The 19524-nt window shown below is 38.9% G+C and overlaps 1 protein-coding gene and 1 long non-coding RNA gene across 3 annotated transcripts in view; one reads left to right on the top strand and one right to left on the bottom strand.

The window, feature by feature from the left end:
• The window catches only part of WDR89 (WD repeat domain 89), a 34854-nt gene extending 25299 nt beyond the window's left edge, over positions 1 to 9555 (bottom strand). Inside the window, exon 1 of one of the 2 annotated variants that reach the window (XM_060003415.1) lies at positions 9406 to 9555. The gene's annotated coding sequence lies outside the window, so the exon portion shown is untranslated. Of the gene's footprint in view, positions 1 to 7526; positions 7610 to 9405 lie in introns of those variants that run through there. The other variant, XM_060003414.1, reaches the window with a different exon arrangement.
• A 287-nt stretch (positions 9556 to 9842) lies between these two features.
• The window catches only part of LOC132420213 (uncharacterized), a 42027-nt gene continuing 32345 nt past the window's right edge, over positions 9843 to 19524 (top strand). Inside the window, exon 1 of the long non-coding RNA XR_009518329.1 lies at positions 9843 to 9930. This is a non-coding gene — a long non-coding RNA (uncharacterized lncRNA). The remainder of the gene's footprint in view (positions 9931 to 19524) is intronic.

Genomic DNA, 19524 nt, shown 5'->3' with positions numbered 1-19524 from the left:
AGTTAAAGATATCTTCTTTTACATTTTGAAGTATAGATTCACTATTTACTACTCCAAATTAGATGAGTATCCAAAAGGGATCTATTGAAATAGAAATCAAAACAGTGGTAAAAACCCTTAAACATAAATATTTATAGCTTTATATTCGTGTAAAGATTCAATAGGACAGACCAGTTCTCTTAACCACTTTGTGCCATATCACGGGAAGATCAGAATCTAGTTAAGTTCTAAACTCATTTCCTTTCCTCTGAACACAGTGAAAGATCCTGATATCAGAGAAATAACCAACAAAAGGCATAATTCTTGAACCATGCTACAAAAGCCGGATATTAAGAGGAAAAAAAATTCCACACTTACTGTATAGATCTGATGTGAAGGATAAAAAGGACTGGAAATATTGTACTGTCAAGTTTAACTTTACTAAACATGAAGACTTAAGCTACCAAATTCTTTTTTAATACTTGCCCTCTTTGCTCATGGCACTGATGACTACTGCCATCGAGCAACAGGTGCAAAAATTAGAGAATGACAAAAAACATCATTCAGGACTTAATTACAAAGTCTCTAAACAGAATAAATTTCCACTGTTACCCAGGATAACTGAGATTTTCTTAAGTTGTTTTTTCCTCTTCACCTAGCAATATAAATTCCTACCTCTATGTGAACTCCTAGATTTTATCCTCAACCCTGATCTCTCTTCAAAATTCCAATCCCATATTTCTAATGTCTGCCTAGACCTCTACCCTCGAACGTGCTGCCAAAACTTCAAATTAAATATACTCAAAATGTAACTCAAACATATATTCCTCATCTCTGTTAACTGCACAATCTTCTCAGTCACCAAGGCTCAAAATCTCAGAATTACCTTTGATTAAAAGGAGGCAAACGACAAGATTCTCCTCGCTAATAAAGCCTACCTTGAAAATCACCCATTACATCCATCTCCTCACTGTTTGTCCTGCCACTATCCTCCTGTTTTCCATTACCTCTCGCCTGCAACTGCAATAACCTCCTCTGTGCCTGATACAGAGCATGACAGGAAACACTTGACTTAACATCTGATTCCTGGCCAAAGATGTCAAGAACGGGAAAATTTCTTACTTCCCACACAAGAAATATCATGTGAGAGTTTTATTCTTAGAAGCCAACTTCATGTTGTAAAAAATATTGACACTCAGTATATCAGAAATAAAAGCAAATATAGATTTCACAAACATTTCTTAAGTACATAAACTAAACACTTAATTTTTATAAAGTACGACATACATTCTTTTGTTGTTTCTGCATGAACTGCAGATGTTTGAACATGTGAATTACACACTATATTTTATAGCAAGCCCAGACTCATCAATACTTTAATAGGCTAGGCAAAATATTTTCCCCACAATACAACTGCAGAAGAGTTGCTACTCTCTCCAAGAACGCTACATCATTTTCTTGAGTTATCTAGATAATACCCATGCTTCAAGATATAGCTCAAATTCTACCACTACTACAAAATCCTTCTTAACTCAGCCTAAAGTGAGTTTCTACTTCCTCTGAATGCCAAAAGATCAACTGTTATTCATTTAGCAATCATATACCAAATATACTAAAGTGCTATTTATCTCTAGTTATATGTTTTATATATTTATATTTGCTTCTTTCTCAGTGTAAAGTATAAACTTCTTAAGGACAGGAACCGTATTTTCCAATTCTCTAATATCAATCCTCCACCAGCCTGAGACTAATTCCACAGCTTACCTCACGAAATGCTACCTCCCATAAGAGGAGTATAAAAATATAAACACACACAAAACACACTCAATAGAGGCAGGCAGGAGGCAAAGATAAGGAACTACACATAGATGTAAAACAATGACAGTCAAAGACAGGAAACACACACACACACACACACACACACACACACACACACACACACACACACAGACCAAGCTTTAGAAGCAGCTATTCCTTTTGTGGAGAAATTAAATAGTAGTAATATTATCAATATTGATAAAACATCCATAACCACAGTTTAGAGGTAAATTCACTCAACCTCCTAACATCATAGAAAGCACCAGGAAAGCATAACTGAGGAGGCTAAGGAAAGGGCTAGGATTTGGGAACATCATCTTACCATCTCACACAGTACCCTACAGGCAGAAAGTATTCAACAAACACCTGATGGTTTGAATGCAATTTAATAACTAGATCTGCAAACCCAAATCTCAGACCAGAATGTTCAAAATGCAACTCTTCTTGCACAAAATACTTCACGGGATCCAACTAACTCAAAATTCCAGTATAATGCACTGAATACTTTGTGCTTTGCTTATATGATACAAACATGCTTTTGATGCCAAAAAGATACATCCACATTATAATCTTTAAAGATTTTAAAAAATAACCCAGTGATTCATAAAATTGTATTCTTCCTATTTTTATAATGGCTCAGGGTATTTGTGTGATTTTCAGTCTCCCTTCTTAGTTCCTAAGAAATAACTTCAATTTGACTTTACAACCTCAGGGTGGGGTGGGGGCAGGGGAAGGGAAAGTTTGGAAAGAATGAAATAGCTCTGCAAAAATAATTCAGTGCTACATTAAATACAAATTAATGACAGGCTAATGAAATCACAGTGGCGCAGTGGTTAAGAATCCGCCTGCCAACGTAGGGGACACAGGTTCCAGCCCTGGTCCAGGAAGATCCCACATGCCGTGGAGCAGCTAAGCCTGTGCGCCATGACTACTGAGCCTGCACTCTAGAGCCCGCGAGCCACAACTACTGAGCCCACGTGCCACAACTACCGAAGCCCGCGTGCCTAGAGCTGGTGCTCCGCAACAAGAGAAGCCACCACAATGAGTAGCCCGTGCACCGCAACGAAGAGTAGACCCCGCTCACTGCAACTAGAGAAAGCCGGCTCACAGCAACGAAGACCCAACACAGCCAAAATTTAAATAATTAATTAATTAAACAACAACAACAACAAACACTAACCACTATGAAAAATTTAGCTTCAGTATCTATTCTTTCTTCCTTTCTTGAAAATAGATGCCTGTCATGCATGCTAACAACTTTAGGTCTGAGTAATACAGGGCTGAAGGATTCATGAAGAAACGGAAGCAGTCCGACAGAATTAGAACCAAGATAAAAATACTCTAACAAGCAGCCGAGAATTGGAAACACAATGGAAAACGAAGGAACGTGCCTCTGAGATGGACCTAGTCAATATGAGTGAGCTGAAAGGTGTTAAAGGTGGAAATGAAGGCAGTGTTTTTATGGGAAAAGATCTGCACTAGAAGTAAGGAGGTTTACTTTCTTTTTTTTGCCTGTGACCTTCAGTAAATCACAGATCCAATCTGAATCTTGGTTGCCTCACATTTCCACTTGTTCTGTTTACTGATACTTTTGTATGCATCAGTGACATTAACAGTAACTAAGACATAATGAACTCTTGTTATAATCCAGGCACTGTTCTAAATGCCTTACATGCATTGTATCTCATTTAACCTTCCAGACAGCCCTACAAAATAGGTACACTTACTTCTCCCATTTTATATAATTAGGAAGTAAAGCTTAGAAAAGGTAGGTGATACACCAGAGGTCACTTTGCTCACAAATGCATAGCAGGGACTGGAACTCAAAACTGGTTTCAGAGCCCACACTCTTAAATACTTTCTTATACTGCCTCTCAAATGATATAAAGGAAATATTTTACAAAGCATTCTTAAATGGCCATTCAAATGTAAAGTCCTGTTATAATTCTTATTTGCACTAATCAAAATGACTTCATACAACCAAGCAACATAAAGTTAAAATACTTAAAGCATGAATATGTGAATATGAATATGTGGAGGGCCTTAACAAAGTTTTTTAAGACAGTGGTAATATCAATGATGTGAAATCCAGTGCAAATTTTAGTTGAATGGATGTGTAAATTTCCAAGTATTTATAGTCTTAGAGACTTACAGTATCAGCTACAAGATATAATTTAAAATATAAGCCATCCCCTAGAGCTTTTTCTCTTTTAGCTATTATTTCACATTAATACTTGATGAATGATACTGAATAAAATCATTAAGGAAGGAATTTATTTAATAGTGTTTGTCAGGCACTGTTTTAAGCACTTCACAAATATTTACTCATTTAATCCTAACAGCCTACAAAGTAGTTATAATTGGAGCCAGTATTCAACTCAGGTCGTCAGGTTTAAGGATCTGTGCTCTTAACCACTAGCTCCATTGCAATTCAAGAAATGGTGAAATTCTTTTTTTTTTAGGCCAATATAAAGTACTAATGATCAGGATGAATGTCCACAAAGAGAATGGAGCCATCACTTACCTCAGTATACATACTAATACAAAGGAACATGTAAAAGAAATATATTAACTGATATGGTAAACTAATCTATGCTATCAGGAAAAGTTATTAGTCTTTGGAAGAAGAGGTTTCTTTTAATTTTCCTATGAAATTGTACTGTTAGCAAACCAAAGGAATGAAATTGGGAAAATAATATTAATTAACACTAATATTAATTTTAAAGAGTTGATAGACAGGATTTTTATCATTTTTTGGTCCAGGCATCTTATGAAGCAGCAAAAAACTTAAAAAAAAATCACATGAACTAGTGGATTTCACAATAAAATTCATGCTAAATTTGAACCTTTTAAGGTATAACAGATACTTAATACAACCTTGTATTTTGTTTATGAAAGAATTACATTTTTCAAAGGACTACAGTATTTCTTATTTCATCTGTTTCTCACAACTCCGAGAGTTAAGTAGGAGAAGTACTATTATTCTTATTTTACAAATACGAAACTTAAGCTCAGAAAACTTAAATATTTTGCATGGTCTAGATATACCTTCTGACTCCAAGTGCTTCTTCTATTACATCATGCTGCCAAAATGGTAAGCTTTATACTTTTCAAGTTGTTTCACAGCCAAGAAAATTTGGAAAATATACAGCAGAAAACATAATGAAGTTTTATGGTTGTTAAAATGTAAAGAGATTTGCTAAAAATCTCATTATTATATGATGTACAAGTTATCTAGCTGAAATGATGAACAAGTTAATTCAGCCAAAATGAACTTGGAACCCAAGAAAAATCTGCATTTAAAGCTAAGTGGTAGGGAGTTACTTACACACACACACACACACAAACAAGGTAACTAAATCCAATTTTAAATGCATAAATGTGAAATAACGTAACTACAATAATACTACTTTTCAGGAAGTAAAAAAAAATCACTTCTAACTACCATTCATCTCAATCACTTAAATGCTAGCTTCCCAGAGATTATCCGTTTCAAAGATAGTTTTTAAAAATGTTCATTCCGGGGCTTCCTTGGTGGCGCAGTGGTTGGGAGTCCGCCTGCCAATGCAGGGGACGCGGGTTCGTGCCGCGGTCCGGGAGGATCCCACATGCCGCTGAGCGGCTGGTCCCGTGAACCATGGCCGCTGGGCCTGCGCGTCCGGAGCCTGTCCTCCGCGGCGGAAGAGGCCCACAACAGTGAGAGCCCCGCATACCGCAAAAAAAAAAAAAAAGTTCATTCCGGGACATACCTGGTGGCGCAGTGGTTAAGAATCCGCCTGCCAATGCAGGGGACGTGGGTTCCAGCCCTCCTCCGGGAAGATCCCAAATGCCGCAGAGCAACTAAGCTCATGCGCCACAACTACTGAGCCTGTGCTCTAGTGCCCGCGAGCCACAGCTACCGAAGCCCGTGCGCCTAAAGCCCGTGCTCCGCAACAAGAGAAGCCACCGCAATGAGAAGCCTGCGCACCACAAGGAAGAGTAGCCCCCACTCACCGCAACTAGAAGAAGCCTGCATGCAGCAATGAAGACCCAACGCAGCCAAAAATAAATAAATTTATTTAAAAACATTTTTTAATGTTCATTCCTCTATATATCTATTTCACCTGAATTACTACCCAGCCAAGGAACAGAGAAGGCTGGTGAACCAAATAGGAACATTTAACAAATAAGTGAAATAGCTTAGGTTTGGATTATCAGTTATATAATTATCGAGAAAACACCCAATAAACTGTACCTTAAGTGCACAAAAATAAAAATGTTGTAGCTATAAACTGTGTACTATACCCTCACAGCCCTAAGTTAGGTGGTGGACCACCCACATTGGACTTGCAAAGAAGACGGCCTAAAACTAGTCTTGTAATCATTAGCTTGACACCAATTTGAGGGAATAAAAGCACTAAAGAAGCTGATAAAGAATTTTTTTGGAATAAGTTATTTGTGGAAAAATATTACAGAAGTTTTTCCTCGGGCCCACTTTACCATGCATGAGAGTGGTTCAAACTCAGACGTTTTTTTTTTAATTTCTTTTTAAAAATTATTATTTTTTATTGGAGTAGAGTTGATTTACTTTATGCTGTACAGCAAAGTGAATCTGTTATACATATACATATATCCACTCTTTTTTAGATTCTTTTCCCATATAGGCCATTACAGTCAAACTCAGACCTTGATCTGGTACCCTGTAGACTGCTGATACAAGAGCCATGCCTGGAAAAGTCCAAGAGACTGTGGCTGGATACCTGCTCAAACAGAACAAGGACAAATGGGTGCATCACACTGCATTGTTATTTATACAGCAAAGGATGTGAGACATTTTCTTGTGGACCTGATGATGGCAAAGGTATGGAGCCAGCAAAAAAAAGAACTTTGTGTAATAGGTTTGTCTAGAGGCATTTGGACGTCAACAGAGTTCACAGGGTGAAGAAACTAAAGGCTGGAAACTAAGGGCTGAGGACAAGTCTTAAGAAGCTGGCTACAGGTACTGCCCATTGTAGCAGACTGCTAACTCATCAGCAGATCACTAGGGTAGGCGCACAACTAGACTGGTTAGGTGTGGCTATGTGACAGAGTCTTAGCCAAAAGAACCTGAGAAAAAGCAATGTATGTCACTTCTAGGGCTGGCCCACAGAAATGTCCCGCATGTGCTTCTCCTTGCCCTTTACCCTTCCATCTCCACGCAAAAAGCACAGAGACTGTTACAGAGTAGTTCTTATATACTGAATGCCTACTTGAAGCTGGGTTCTTTCGTATTTTATCTTATTCCAACATATCCACACTGGGTGGGATGGTAACAAACCCAACTCATCAGATTCTGTCTCCTGAGAATTATTAATTCCAGCCAGACATGAGAGGAACAGAATATTACCTCCTTCTGAAGATACAACAAAACACTGAAGTCATCAGAGCTACTATCTCCTTGCTGGGGGGACTAGAGGATATCAATCATGAGGGACTATCAGTCCAGTTCTCCAAGAAGCCTAGTGCATATTCTAGCCTTAGGAGCAATGAGACTCAGCGTATTTAGTTGCATAGATGGCTTCCTTATAATAAATCCCCATCATCTGAGGTCATGCTTCTTAAACTAGGGGACACACCTATGACTATAGTAAACTGGCTATTATAAGAAGCCACAAAATAAACTGTCTATCTCCGTAGAACAGCAATGTTATGATGTGGCAATAGTTCAAAACAGTATCAAATACAAATATGAAATTAAATGCAATACTCACATGAATTTTTAAGGCAGAAGATTAGAATATAAAGAAATTTCACTCTTCTAAGGGGTTAATTCAGGCTTTGTATCCACATTATCACAGGAATATTCATTTACCTCTTCTGTTTTCCAGGGGAAAAGCTGAAGTACCAACCTATGGTAACTTAGAAGAGTCTTTTCACAGCAATCCAGAAGTCATTTTTTTTTTCTCTTACAGCATATCCTACTAGACTTTAAGCTGCACTAGGATAGGATATGTTTTACCCTTCTTTATACCCTTTGTGGCAAGCTAAAAATAATGCACCCCCAAAACATCCAAGCTCTAATTCCTGGAACCTATGAATGCTTCCTTATACATCAAAAAGGATTTTATAATTAAGCTAAGGATCTTGAGATGGAGAGATTATTCCGGATTATCTAGATGGGACCTAAGTATAAACACAAGTGCCCCCACTAAGACGAAAGCAGACGGATTTGACTACGGCAGAGAAGGTGATATGATTACGGAAGCAGAGATTGAAGTGATGTGCTTTTAAAATGAAGGAGCCACAAGCCAAGGAATATAAAAGGCTACCAGAAGCTGAAAAAGGCAAGGAAATGGGACCTCCCTTCAGAGTCTCCAAAAGTAATCAGAACTCAGAAAAGCAGTAAAATGAGCTGATCTACTTTTACTTTATGCTATCTACAGCAGTCTGAGGAAAGAATACAAACCAGACAAGCACCACTTCTGCATTCACAGGGAATACTATCCTGAACCCTGGATAAGCAGATAAGTGGGCCACATACTCTTAAGAGGTATTTCACACTCAAGTGGTACTAGGCTGCATGTTATCCACTGTATGTGTGTATATACATAATACTTTAATTATAATAGATATTGCATATTAATGATAGTCTAGCTTCCATAGGAAAGAATTTGAAAAGCAGAAAACTGTCATATGTAGTTAACATCAGTAATTTATACATATTATATCATTTGATCCTCACGACTCCAGGAAGTAGACAAGTCTGGAACTGATTTCAATTCTGCAGTGGAGGAAGAGGCGGCTGAGAAGGTGACTTGCCCAAAGGTTAGTAAATGGCTCCTACTCTTATGTCTTTCTACTAGATCATTTTACCTCGATAACATCAATCGATTTACTTCTAGGTATGTTGTATTAGCTTCTAAAATAACTTCGTTAGGAAAGAAAACAAGACCAACATTTTACAAGCAATACCATATTTAAATTTTACGTGCGTGGAAGCCGAATGTCACACTCAATTAAGTGGTCAGAGAAAAGCTGAAGAGAACACGTGGACGAGTAACTTAACATATCTGTTTCTTCGCATGAAAATGAGAACCGTAACAGTACCTAACCCTTTAGATGTTGCTGTGTGGATTAAATGAGATAATACACGTAAAGTGCCTATCATGAAAGCTAGTCTCAGAGTTCGTACTATATACTCCAGCACGTCTCTTCCCAAAGGAAAATCTGCTTTCTGACCCCGAAAATTAACCAACCCAGGAGGTGGGTAATTTAAGAATGCGAGGGAAGGGAATGAGGGTAGGGGAAAAATAGGTCCTGGCTACCTCTCCTTGAACACTTGACGAATAGGCGCTTTGTTTTTACTCAAAAATAACCCAGAGGAGTGCTGGGGGCGGCTTCGGCGACACCAACCTAACCCTTGGAAGGCCCGCGGGGCAGGGACAGCACGGGCATGACCCAGGGGCTCCGACAACTGCACCAGAAGCCCCAACACGTGGTTCTCTCCTCCCAGCTCCTCCCCATTTCCCTCTGCTCCTCGTGCTACAGGCTCAGTGGCTTCGGCTTTCTACAGTCAACCGGTACTGTCGCTGCCCGTCTAGAGAGCTGCCCATCCCAGGAACCTGCCCAACGCAAGTCTGGGAAATATACCTCATCAGAGAGCCCACACCTGCTGCAGGAGAGAACTCAGAGCACAGCCTCTGCGCGGACCGGTCGACCGGAACTCCACCCTCCACCTCTCTGATTGGATAAACGCACAAAGGAGGATGCAGAGGATTGGTCAGAAGCACAGAGGCGGGCCATAGCCCAGGGGAAGGGAAAGGGGTTGGGCGGGGGGAGCGAAGAAGCGCCAGGGAGTGGCCTCTCTCCGGATTGGACAAATGCAAGATATCTGCGCCAGCGTAGACCCAGCTTCCGTATAGCGCTGCACAGCACTGCCCTTTACGTTACGTTAGCGGAAGTTTTAACGACTTATCGTTTGTGCTGAAAGCTTAGGTCTCCTTGCTGCGTGGCCAATAAAGAGCAAGAATATAAACGAGTTCCGCCTCTTCCTCGGACCAATGGGTTCTTCAGTTGACATAGGGCGACGTGTTTCTTTCAGCGTTTAGACGCTAGAACTCCCACAGAGCCACACTCGGGTAGAGAATTGCTATGTTGACCAGACAGTAACTGCAGGTGAGAAATACTTAGTAGTTCGAATCGGGCCCTGAAACACCCACATACGCTCAGAACTCGTATGATTTCAGCGTTGTAATGTGGAAGAATTAGGGCTTCTCGCGGTCTTTTGCTTGGCTGTGTCATTGGCTGAAAAAGCTGTCAATTTGAATGTAACTCCGCCTCCACCCCCAGGGAACCTTGGGATTTCAAGTATCGGGCGCAAAGATCCTATGGCTTTAAATGTGGTTGTCGCTGAGCTCTTCGTTGCTAACAACCGCTGACATTTATTGTGGTTTTCATGTGTTCCGTTGTGCTTTTTTAATCCTTTCACTTATCAGCACCATTAAGGCCAGAGGACACTTAGGAAGACTGGAAAGACTTCATGTATGTTTGTAAAGATAAATACTAGTGTTTCAAACATTCCACTACTGTGCCTGGCTCTCTGCTAGATGTTCGTAATTAACGTACTAAGCGGATACTAAGTCTTAGCTTTTGCCTTTACAACAAAATGGTCTTTGATTTGCATATTAGTGCCCATTCGAGGATATTTGAAAAGCGCCCTAAATTTAACAGCTATTTATACTGTTTTGTCGCTGCTTACATAAATCAAGTGTTGATAGGACATGAAGCAGAACTGGCTGCTGTCTTGACAGAAAAGTAGTGCTGTAATTAAAATGTCAAACGTGACCAGTTTCAGGAGGCACGCACATTGTATATTATTCGAGATTGTATTATCACGTCTATTTTCAGTCTTATTGGAAACATGTTAGTTTAAGGCAGAATTTCCCTGCCTTTATTGAATCATGAACTCCTTTCACTTCTGTGAGCACATTTAGTAATGTTTCATCACTTTGTGTTTAGCAAATGTAAAAATCAATGTATAAATACCAAAACTTTTTGAGTGGAATTTTTCCTTCCAACAAATTTTTTTCTATTTAATATGTAATACAAATTTTCATATATGTAAGAAAAGGGCTTGTTGTTGGACTAAAAATTAAGTACACTTTTAGAGGATTTAAGCCAAGCAGAAACTGCTTTTTTGACTGATGTTTGGAATAATTACTTTTATGTTTTAAAAAAATCAAATTACTTTAATAATTTTTTGTGTCTTGTTTGTAGATGATGAGAGAAGGTTTCAGGTTTTATTTGCAAATGAAACATGAGAAACATAACTTTTTTATAATTCTCAATAAATAGCCAAATTGGGTGTAATCATCACTATATTTCTCCTTTAAATATTTGATATGATGTACTAAGTGACATATATGGATACGAAAATCACCCTGAGACAAAAATGCAGATTTAATAGTTTTAATGCTTTCCATTAACTAACATTTTGAAAGAATGTTCCTTTTGACTCCTATTTTAAATCAGTGGTCCATTTGGGATGTTAATTAAATTCGTTTGACTAAGAATAAAAACCATTAAAAACTGCAGGTATCAAGACTGCTACTGTCGTTAGCAGGGTTCAGCAGAGTGATAAATCAACTGAGTGACTGACTCCTAGACACATTTGGCTGATTGGTATTAACTGTCCTAAGTGCTCACTCTTTTGGAGTCTTTTGTACGCTCTCAAAGTGTTCCATTTTAAAGCGAAAAAACTTTAGTAGTTATTTTTTGTTTAACTGAGAATTTAAAAGTAGAAATTGCAACAGGCACCATTACTGCTTTTTAAGATGTGAACCCAGGAATCACCTTGGTACACCCTCTGTTGGGAAATAGTTTAAGGAATGACCTCAAGGTGAGATAAATGCAAGATGACTTTTGAGATACAGGAAGAGAATAGTACAATCCCCATTTGTAATATTTACTTTTTAATATCAACATTTTTCTTTTTCTTTTTATATCTGTATTTTTAAAAATAGTGAACATGATATAACAGTATAAACTTTGAAATCTAACCATATATATGTATATATGTTTATATATATATGAATGGTTAAAAAAATTATTGAGAAATATGTGATCAAGAAAGGTGTGGAGGTGTTAAAGAAAAGATTATTCATGACACTTTTTAAGATGGTAAGGCAGACTTTATTCAACGGGGGCTACTGTGGTAGGGTTTTGTAATAGGGGAGAGAGATTGGACTCAACTCTGAATACAACAGGAAAAGTGGGAATTTATAGCCAAGGAGTAGGGGATAGGGGGTCAGTGGATGGAAAATTACTATGAAGAAACATCAGGCATAAGGGGGATTATTGCTACATCACTCAACAGTATTCTTACCAAAAGTAGGTGGGTGTAATCAGACATCAACTGGGGGATAATGAAGGATGAGGCACTCAGTCAGATATTGAGGGAGGGTGATTCTGGTTAAGCTGCCTTAGCAGAATTCTTGCTACAGGATTCTTAAACGCTACAAGGAAGGACATGGGAGCTGAAGGTCAAGCCTAGTCAAAAGAGCACACATGTATATACAGCCCACACATACTCTTACTCCTATATATACATAAAAATATTGGTATTTGCTATTGTTAAAATACGAAGTCTGAATTACACATAATAACTGCTTGAAAATACTCAGGCACAATCACTATACCAGGGCTCAACCAGAGAAACAGAATCAGTAGGAGACACATATTAAGGAATTTTTTGCAAGGAATTGACTTACACAGTTGTAGGGGCTGGCTAGGGGATAAGTCTGAAATCTGTAGAGCAGGGTGTCAGGAGAGGCAGGCTGGAACTCTCAGGCATGAGCTGAAGTTGCAATCCACAGGCAGAATTTCTTCTGAGTACCTCAGTTCTGCTCTTAAGGCCCTTCCACTGATTGAATCAGGCCTACCCAGGTTATCCAGGATAATCTTTATTTCTTTTTTTATTTTTATTTTTTTGTTTTGTTTTTTGCCGTACGCGGGCCTCTCACTGTTGTGGCCTCTCCCGTTGCGGAGCACAGGCTCCGGACACGCAGGCTCAGCAGCCATGGCTCACGGGTCCAGCCGCTACGCGGCACGTGGGATCCTCACGAACCGGGGCACGAACCCGTGTCCCCTGCATCGGCAGGCGAATTCTCAACCACTGCGCCACCAGGGAAGCCCAGGATAATCTTTATTTAAAGTCTACTGATTATGAATGTTAATTACATCTACAAAATACCTTCACAGCAACACATAGATGAAGAATTTCAGATCATTCATTTGAGAGTCCGGTTTCAGGCTTGGAACTCATTCCAAAGAACCGTGTTTGACACTGTGTCTTGTATTTGGGGGAGTGGGTTAGTATAAGCATATAGGATGTACAAACCAATTCCATTTTCCACTCTCTGGTAAAATACATCTAAAAGGAACAGCTCTACCTTCAAACTCCATTCCAGCCTACCTCTCTAACTCCCTACCTCTTTTGGCCAGCTAGTCCTTGAGATATTGGCCTCACAGCCTACATTTGAAGTCTTTGGCTCCATTCTTTAGCACCAGGAATACTTTGCCCAACTCTTCAATCACAGAGGTTTCTCAGTAAATAAGGCCCACTCGTAGGCAAGCCGGCCTCTACTATATGAGGAGTACTTCCTGGTAAGCTACCAGCTCTAAAGCTTTTGAAAATGTCAGCAACACTGCCCTTGAAGCCAGAAGGTGGAGTGGTGGCTAAAACATCCTGTAACAGGTGCCAGCTGGTTTATACCAGTCACCATGCCCAAATTTTTTCAAGATAATGGTGGTATTTTAACTACTTCAGTTTTAAGATGGACTTTCCTATTACCCCTTTTAATTTAGACAGCTGAAAGTTGAGGAAGAGGCAGAGCTAGTACTGAAACTGATAATTGTGTTGATCGAAAACACTACCTACCTCCAGAAAACCTCTCCATAGGGCTGCTCAAAAGTGGTGAATCAACTGCTTTAAGCTGTTTGTTCTCTTCCTGCCACTTTGCAGTTAAAAAGAATGAACAGACAGTAAAGTAGCACACTAAATGGAGTCAAGAGGAGAAGGCAGACCAGGCTATCTGACAAACTGGTCTTTGGGTCTTCTGTTTAATTAAGAATTAGGACCATAGTTTATTTAAAGAGAGAGGTGTGGTTAGGATCAATAGGAACAGCTTAGGATCTTAATAATTGCTATGAATATTCATTTTTTTCTGCTTTTCTTTTTTGGCCGTGCTGCGTGGCTTGTGGGATCTTAGTTGCCCGACCAGGGATTGAACCCGGGCCCCGGCAGTGAAAGCGCCCAGTCCTAACCACTGGACCACCAGGGAATTCCCATCACTTTTTTATTAGATAAGTTATGAAAGTGCCCATTTACCCATGCATGTGAAATTGATCCAGGGTCCTTCCTCAAGATCAGCTCTAAAAGGATATAGCGGAAAGAGTTATTGAATTGCTCAGATGAACGCCACTGCACATTTACACTTTCTTTTTTATCGTGATTCTACTTTCCAGTTTACTTTTAAAATCTGTTCAGTGTGGAAAAGTTCAATTGTATACAAAAGTAGAAAAATATATCATGAACCCAACTTTAACTGATGGCTCAACTTACTTATATCTATGCTCTCACCCACATTCCCACCACATCTCCTATCTGATTATTTATAAGAAAATCCCAGCATCATTTCACTTGTAAATAGTACTCTTTGTAACTCTATATAATGACTTCCCCCTCCAAATGTAACTACAATAGGCAGATATTTTAATAATATCTATTACTCAAAACTAGGTGTGTGATTTTGAGCAAGTTGTTTAATCTCTCTAAACCTCAAATTACTCATCAGGTGACCATATATTCCTTTCAATGGGGTTATGAAGATTAACACAGTGGAAATAAAGTGCCCAGCACAGTGCATGCCACAGTGCAGACGTTCAGGAACTGTTGGTTCAAATTCCAACATTTGGTCTACTTTCACCACTTGCTCTGAGAGATTATGGGAAGGATGACCAAAACCAAGATGTTTGCTGAGCCCTTTAGTTGTTGAAAATTATCCTTGAAAAAAGAAAAAAACTTTAATGATAGCACTAGGAGTGTACAACAGCCAGGAAGTGGAATCTAAGAAGTTTAAATGAAGTAGATCAAAGTTATAGGCAAAGTAGAGTAGAGCCCAGTAATAAGATAATTGATATGAACTTATGTGAAATATACTCCTTGACTAATCTCATATCCTTAGGGTTTTTCTTTTTTTCATGTGATCTCCAGTTGATCTATATGATGGTATAATACAAAACTATTCATCTGAGCTGTAAAAGAAATATGAAACCTTTCTGTTTTCTTTTGTAGGATTTCTGGAACTTTTAGCCCCCAGACTCAAATACCACTGGTATCCCCACTTATTGTCTACATCTTTTTGGATTTACACATTGTGTGATTCTCTCTCACCTCTATTCTAGAAAAATATTTAGTAGGAGGTTGGCTTTGATTTTCTAAGCATTATATTAAATAAATTTCCTTGCCAGATGGCACAATATCCTAAGTTGTGCCGAGCATTATAAAGATGAATCTGATCATGATTGCCAGCATCTTGATATCTGAGCAATAATAATATCACATCGCAACAAAACCGTGTTTTCTTTCATTTAGAGAAATATGTTGTGTATAGAAAAATATATAAATAAAAGAAAATTTTAAAAAATATGTTGTGATGATGGAGATAAAATATAGGGTCACAGTGAGAGTCAGCAGCTTGAATAAGTTTGCAATCAGATGATTATAAATGATTACAGATGGTTGCTCTTAGGCTGATGAAGTGAAAGGTTAGAAGAGGAAAGGAACATTAAGTAGATTGTCTCAGTCATGAATATATTAATCTAATTAATTAGCATTTTCTCACCCTTAAATTCCCAAATTGAAAATCTAAACATGGTAGTTCTTGGTTGTACTATAAAACTGACTACTTTTGATAATCATTTCCCACTTAAACTTGTAGCATGTAATAATTTTTCCTATAAAACTTCCACACTAAGAAAATGTATATTTCAAAAAAAAAGACATATTTGAGTACTAGTTAGAGCAGCATGAGCAGTGAAGGAAAGAGAACTGTTTCAAAGAGCAAAGTCATAAATACCAAGTCTAAGTGAGCTAAATTGTAACCTTTGTCCCCCACCCTTGAGAGAATGCTCTGTGCAGGAGAAAACAAATCTCCCTCTTTTCCCTTTTAGATGCCTTGACTACCTATTTGGTGGGCTAAGATAAGGGAAACCAAGGACTTCAGAGTTTTGCCAGGTCTTTGAGTAGATAGATGGTGGAACCACAGGTAGATGACTGTAACATGAAATGGTTACCATATGGTCATTTCTTATGTACAAGAAGGCCTCTGGGCATGATTAGGAAGCTGGATAATAAAAAATGAGAAATGGAAACCACTCTGCAAAAATAATATAAAGTACTACATGTATTATGGCCAGGAATTTACATAAAATGTGCTTTATTTAGAAAATGTTTCTCCTTAATATGAGTTGATTCATTCATTCAACAAATATTATCTATCACCTGTTATGTACTCAGTACATTTTACATCCTGGAATTACAATGTTAAACAAAACAAAGTTCCTGCCTTCATGCAGCTTACTTTCTAGTGGGAAGACACTAGAAATATAAATATAATGTATATTTTTAAAGTATATAATATAATTTCAGCTAATGACAAGTACTATGCAGGGTGGAATATTCAAATATTTAACATTGGTATGGCCAGCTTTGTGATACTTGGTATGGGTTCATATTCCCTTGTACTCCTCTGTGTTTGCTCCCTTCCTTCCCTGCCTCACTTCCCTTTCCTGCTCACTCCAACTTCCTTGACATTGAACTTCCCAATAATGTGTTAGTATATCAGCTTTCGCTTGTAACTATGTTCCCACATACCCCTTCCTACTCCCACCCTAATCCCTCAGAACATGGGCAGGCCTTAGACTAGTTGTGACTGGTGTTATCCCTTTAGTTGCCAGATCATGGGAGTCTGGGAGATGCTAGGATAGCAAGAACTGGGGATGCACTCAGGATGTGGGGCAGCAGCTATCTGCTTGCCAACATAGAAGTAGAGTATCTCAATATTATAACAATTGATGTAGCCTTGCTAAAGTAAATCGGGTGAAAATCAGCCCTGCTTTTCTGAAGAAAAATAAAGCAAGCTAAGAGGGTGGAGAGTTATAAAATAGCTGTGTATTAACTCTGTATTCTTCCTGAGAAGTATAGAGTCTTTGGGAGGTGTGTGGGGGGGGATATTTTATACAACAGTTATCTGTTGGATGACCAGAAAGCATGGGAGATCTGTTTACCACACACTGATGGGGAGACTTCAGTGGGAACAAAACTAGGAGTGCCAAAGACAACCTTAGACTCTTCTGATAGTGCCTCCTTTGTGTTGTCCTGGACTGAATAATTCATATTTGGGGATATATATTACAACGACAAATTGTTTCCTATAGACTGAACTGGTATGATAGAGACATCCGAGTACAAGACAGTTTTGTAGGTGGGTGTATTCTGTGTGTGTTTTAAGGGGAGCAGAGGTTGCAAGAAGGAAATACTAGGAACCTCAGGGGTGCCCTTCTTTCTGAGGCACTTAATCACATGTCCTCTGAGGCCTTGAATCATCAATTGTGTCCTCACTTTATTTTCAACCTTTTCCTCAGTTCTACCTTTTCCTTCTTCCTACACATATGTAAGTCTGTTCCATTGTATAAAAACCTTTCCTGTGACCCTGAGAACCCATTGATTTATTCCATCTTCTATATCTTATATGCTGCCTCTATTTCATCATCTCACCCTCATTCTTTGATCAGGTAGAATATAGCGTTCATCTCTAGGCTTCCATGAAAACTTCTCTCAGAGGTCACAAATCAACTCTTAATTGCCAAATCCAAGGGTTTTCTCTACTTTGTCTGACAGGACCTACCTACATTTGAAAATGTTGACCCCTGCATCTTGTGAAATACCATTGGCTTCTGATTTCCCTTCATCCTAATCCTCTTTCAGTCCCTCTGTCTCCTCCTAAATGTAATGTCCCCAAAGTCCCACAAAAAACTATCTGCACCTTCAGTGTTGCCCCTCTCAGTGGCTTCCTTATCCTAGCCAACCACATACACGAAAGCCCTTTACATAATTTTTGACCCTCAACTTAACCCTTTTCATTCAGTCACACATTGATAGCATCTGGAGGAAGAAAAAAACATTCTCCTGTACCCCTGCTTTCCCCACTGCTACCTTCCTAACTCAGACCCTCTTTACTGTTTACTTGGACTTTGCAATAGCTTTAAACCAGCTTTGCCTCTACTTTCTCCCTCCTTCAGCCTCTTCTCCATAAAGTCACCAGTGCTTTACCTTGTAGAGAGAGCAAATCCTTGACTCTCCTGCTTAAACCTTCCGTGGATTTTTGGTTTTAAAATGTAGAGTAACATAACAGTTTCTCTCTACTTCCTCCTATTTTCTAAAATTATCGTAAAGGAATGAAAAAAAGTTAATAATCCAGAAGGACCAAGCAAACAAGAGGGAAGAAAAGAGATTTTAATGGATTTTTAGAAGATGGAAATTGAGTAGAAGGTGGTAATTGATTTAGCAGGGTGGAAGAAGTAACCATTTAAGGAACAAAATATGTAAATCTTGGGCTTGCCTGGTGGCGCAGTCGTTGAGGGTCTGCCTGCCGATGCAGGGGACACGGGTTCATGCCCCGGTCCAGGAGGTTCCCACCTGCCTCGGAGCAGCTGGGCCCGTGAGCCATGGCCGCTGAGCCTGCGCATCCGGAGCCTGTGCTCCGCAACCGGAGAGGCCACAACAGTTAGAGGCCCGCGTACCGCAAAAAAAAAAAAAAAAAAAAAAGTAAATGTTAATGAAAAGGCAGGTAATTAGCTCTGTTCTCTTCCTATTCATTTGGATGAACGTGTAAGTGTTTCTCATCTGTTTCAGCTTATGGTATTTGTTAAATTCTAAGTTAAGAATGAAGTACAGGAAGAACTATTTTTCTTGAGCCATTAAAAGAAAGATATCCCAGAGAGGTTATGTTTTCAGTAATAAATGACTTTGCTAATAAAAACAATTTTGCATGGGAAAGCAAAACTGATTTTTTTTAGTGGAGCAACTGGTTTCACTAGAATAAATGAATTCTCTGGAACATGGTTACAGTGCTAATAACACGTGAAATCAAATCACTGGATTCTTCATTGGTAAGTTACAAAGACAGGAAAGTTGGAGCCACACTGTATGAAATTCTACAGAATATCATCTATTTTAATGGAAACAAAACTTTAAAATTTTAGTGTAGACTCTTTACAATACTTTTTAATTAGCCGTAGAATGGGCATGAAATTTTTTTATACAACAGAGAGAGGTTTACTGATATTTTGTGGCAGAGTACTTAAAAGAGCTGCCAAAATGAAGATGAGTTTCACATTTTCCCTTTACAAAAGAGAAAGTGTTTCAAATTTCCTGTGCTGACAAGGGGCTCTCTGCAAATGCAATGTTGGCAGATATTTTGGGGAACAGAAAAAAGGAACACTTTATCTGTTCCTTCAAGGTAATAACGACCTTTTCACAATGAATGGAAAAATAATTGCTTATCAAAAGCAAGTACAGGGACTTCCCTGTTGGTCCAGTGGGAAAGAATCTGCCTTCCAATGCAGGAGACTTGGGTTTGATCCCTAGTCGGGGAACTAAGATCCCACATGACACGGGGCAACTAAGCCCGCATGCCACAACTACTG

Source organism: Delphinus delphis, chromosome 2 (genome assembly GCF_949987515.2).
Source record: "Delphinus delphis chromosome 2, mDelDel1.2, whole genome shotgun sequence".
NCBI classification, from domain to species: domain Eukaryota; kingdom Metazoa; phylum Chordata; class Mammalia; order Artiodactyla; family Delphinidae; genus Delphinus; species Delphinus delphis.
This window is presented reverse-complemented; position numbering and strand designations above follow the sequence as displayed.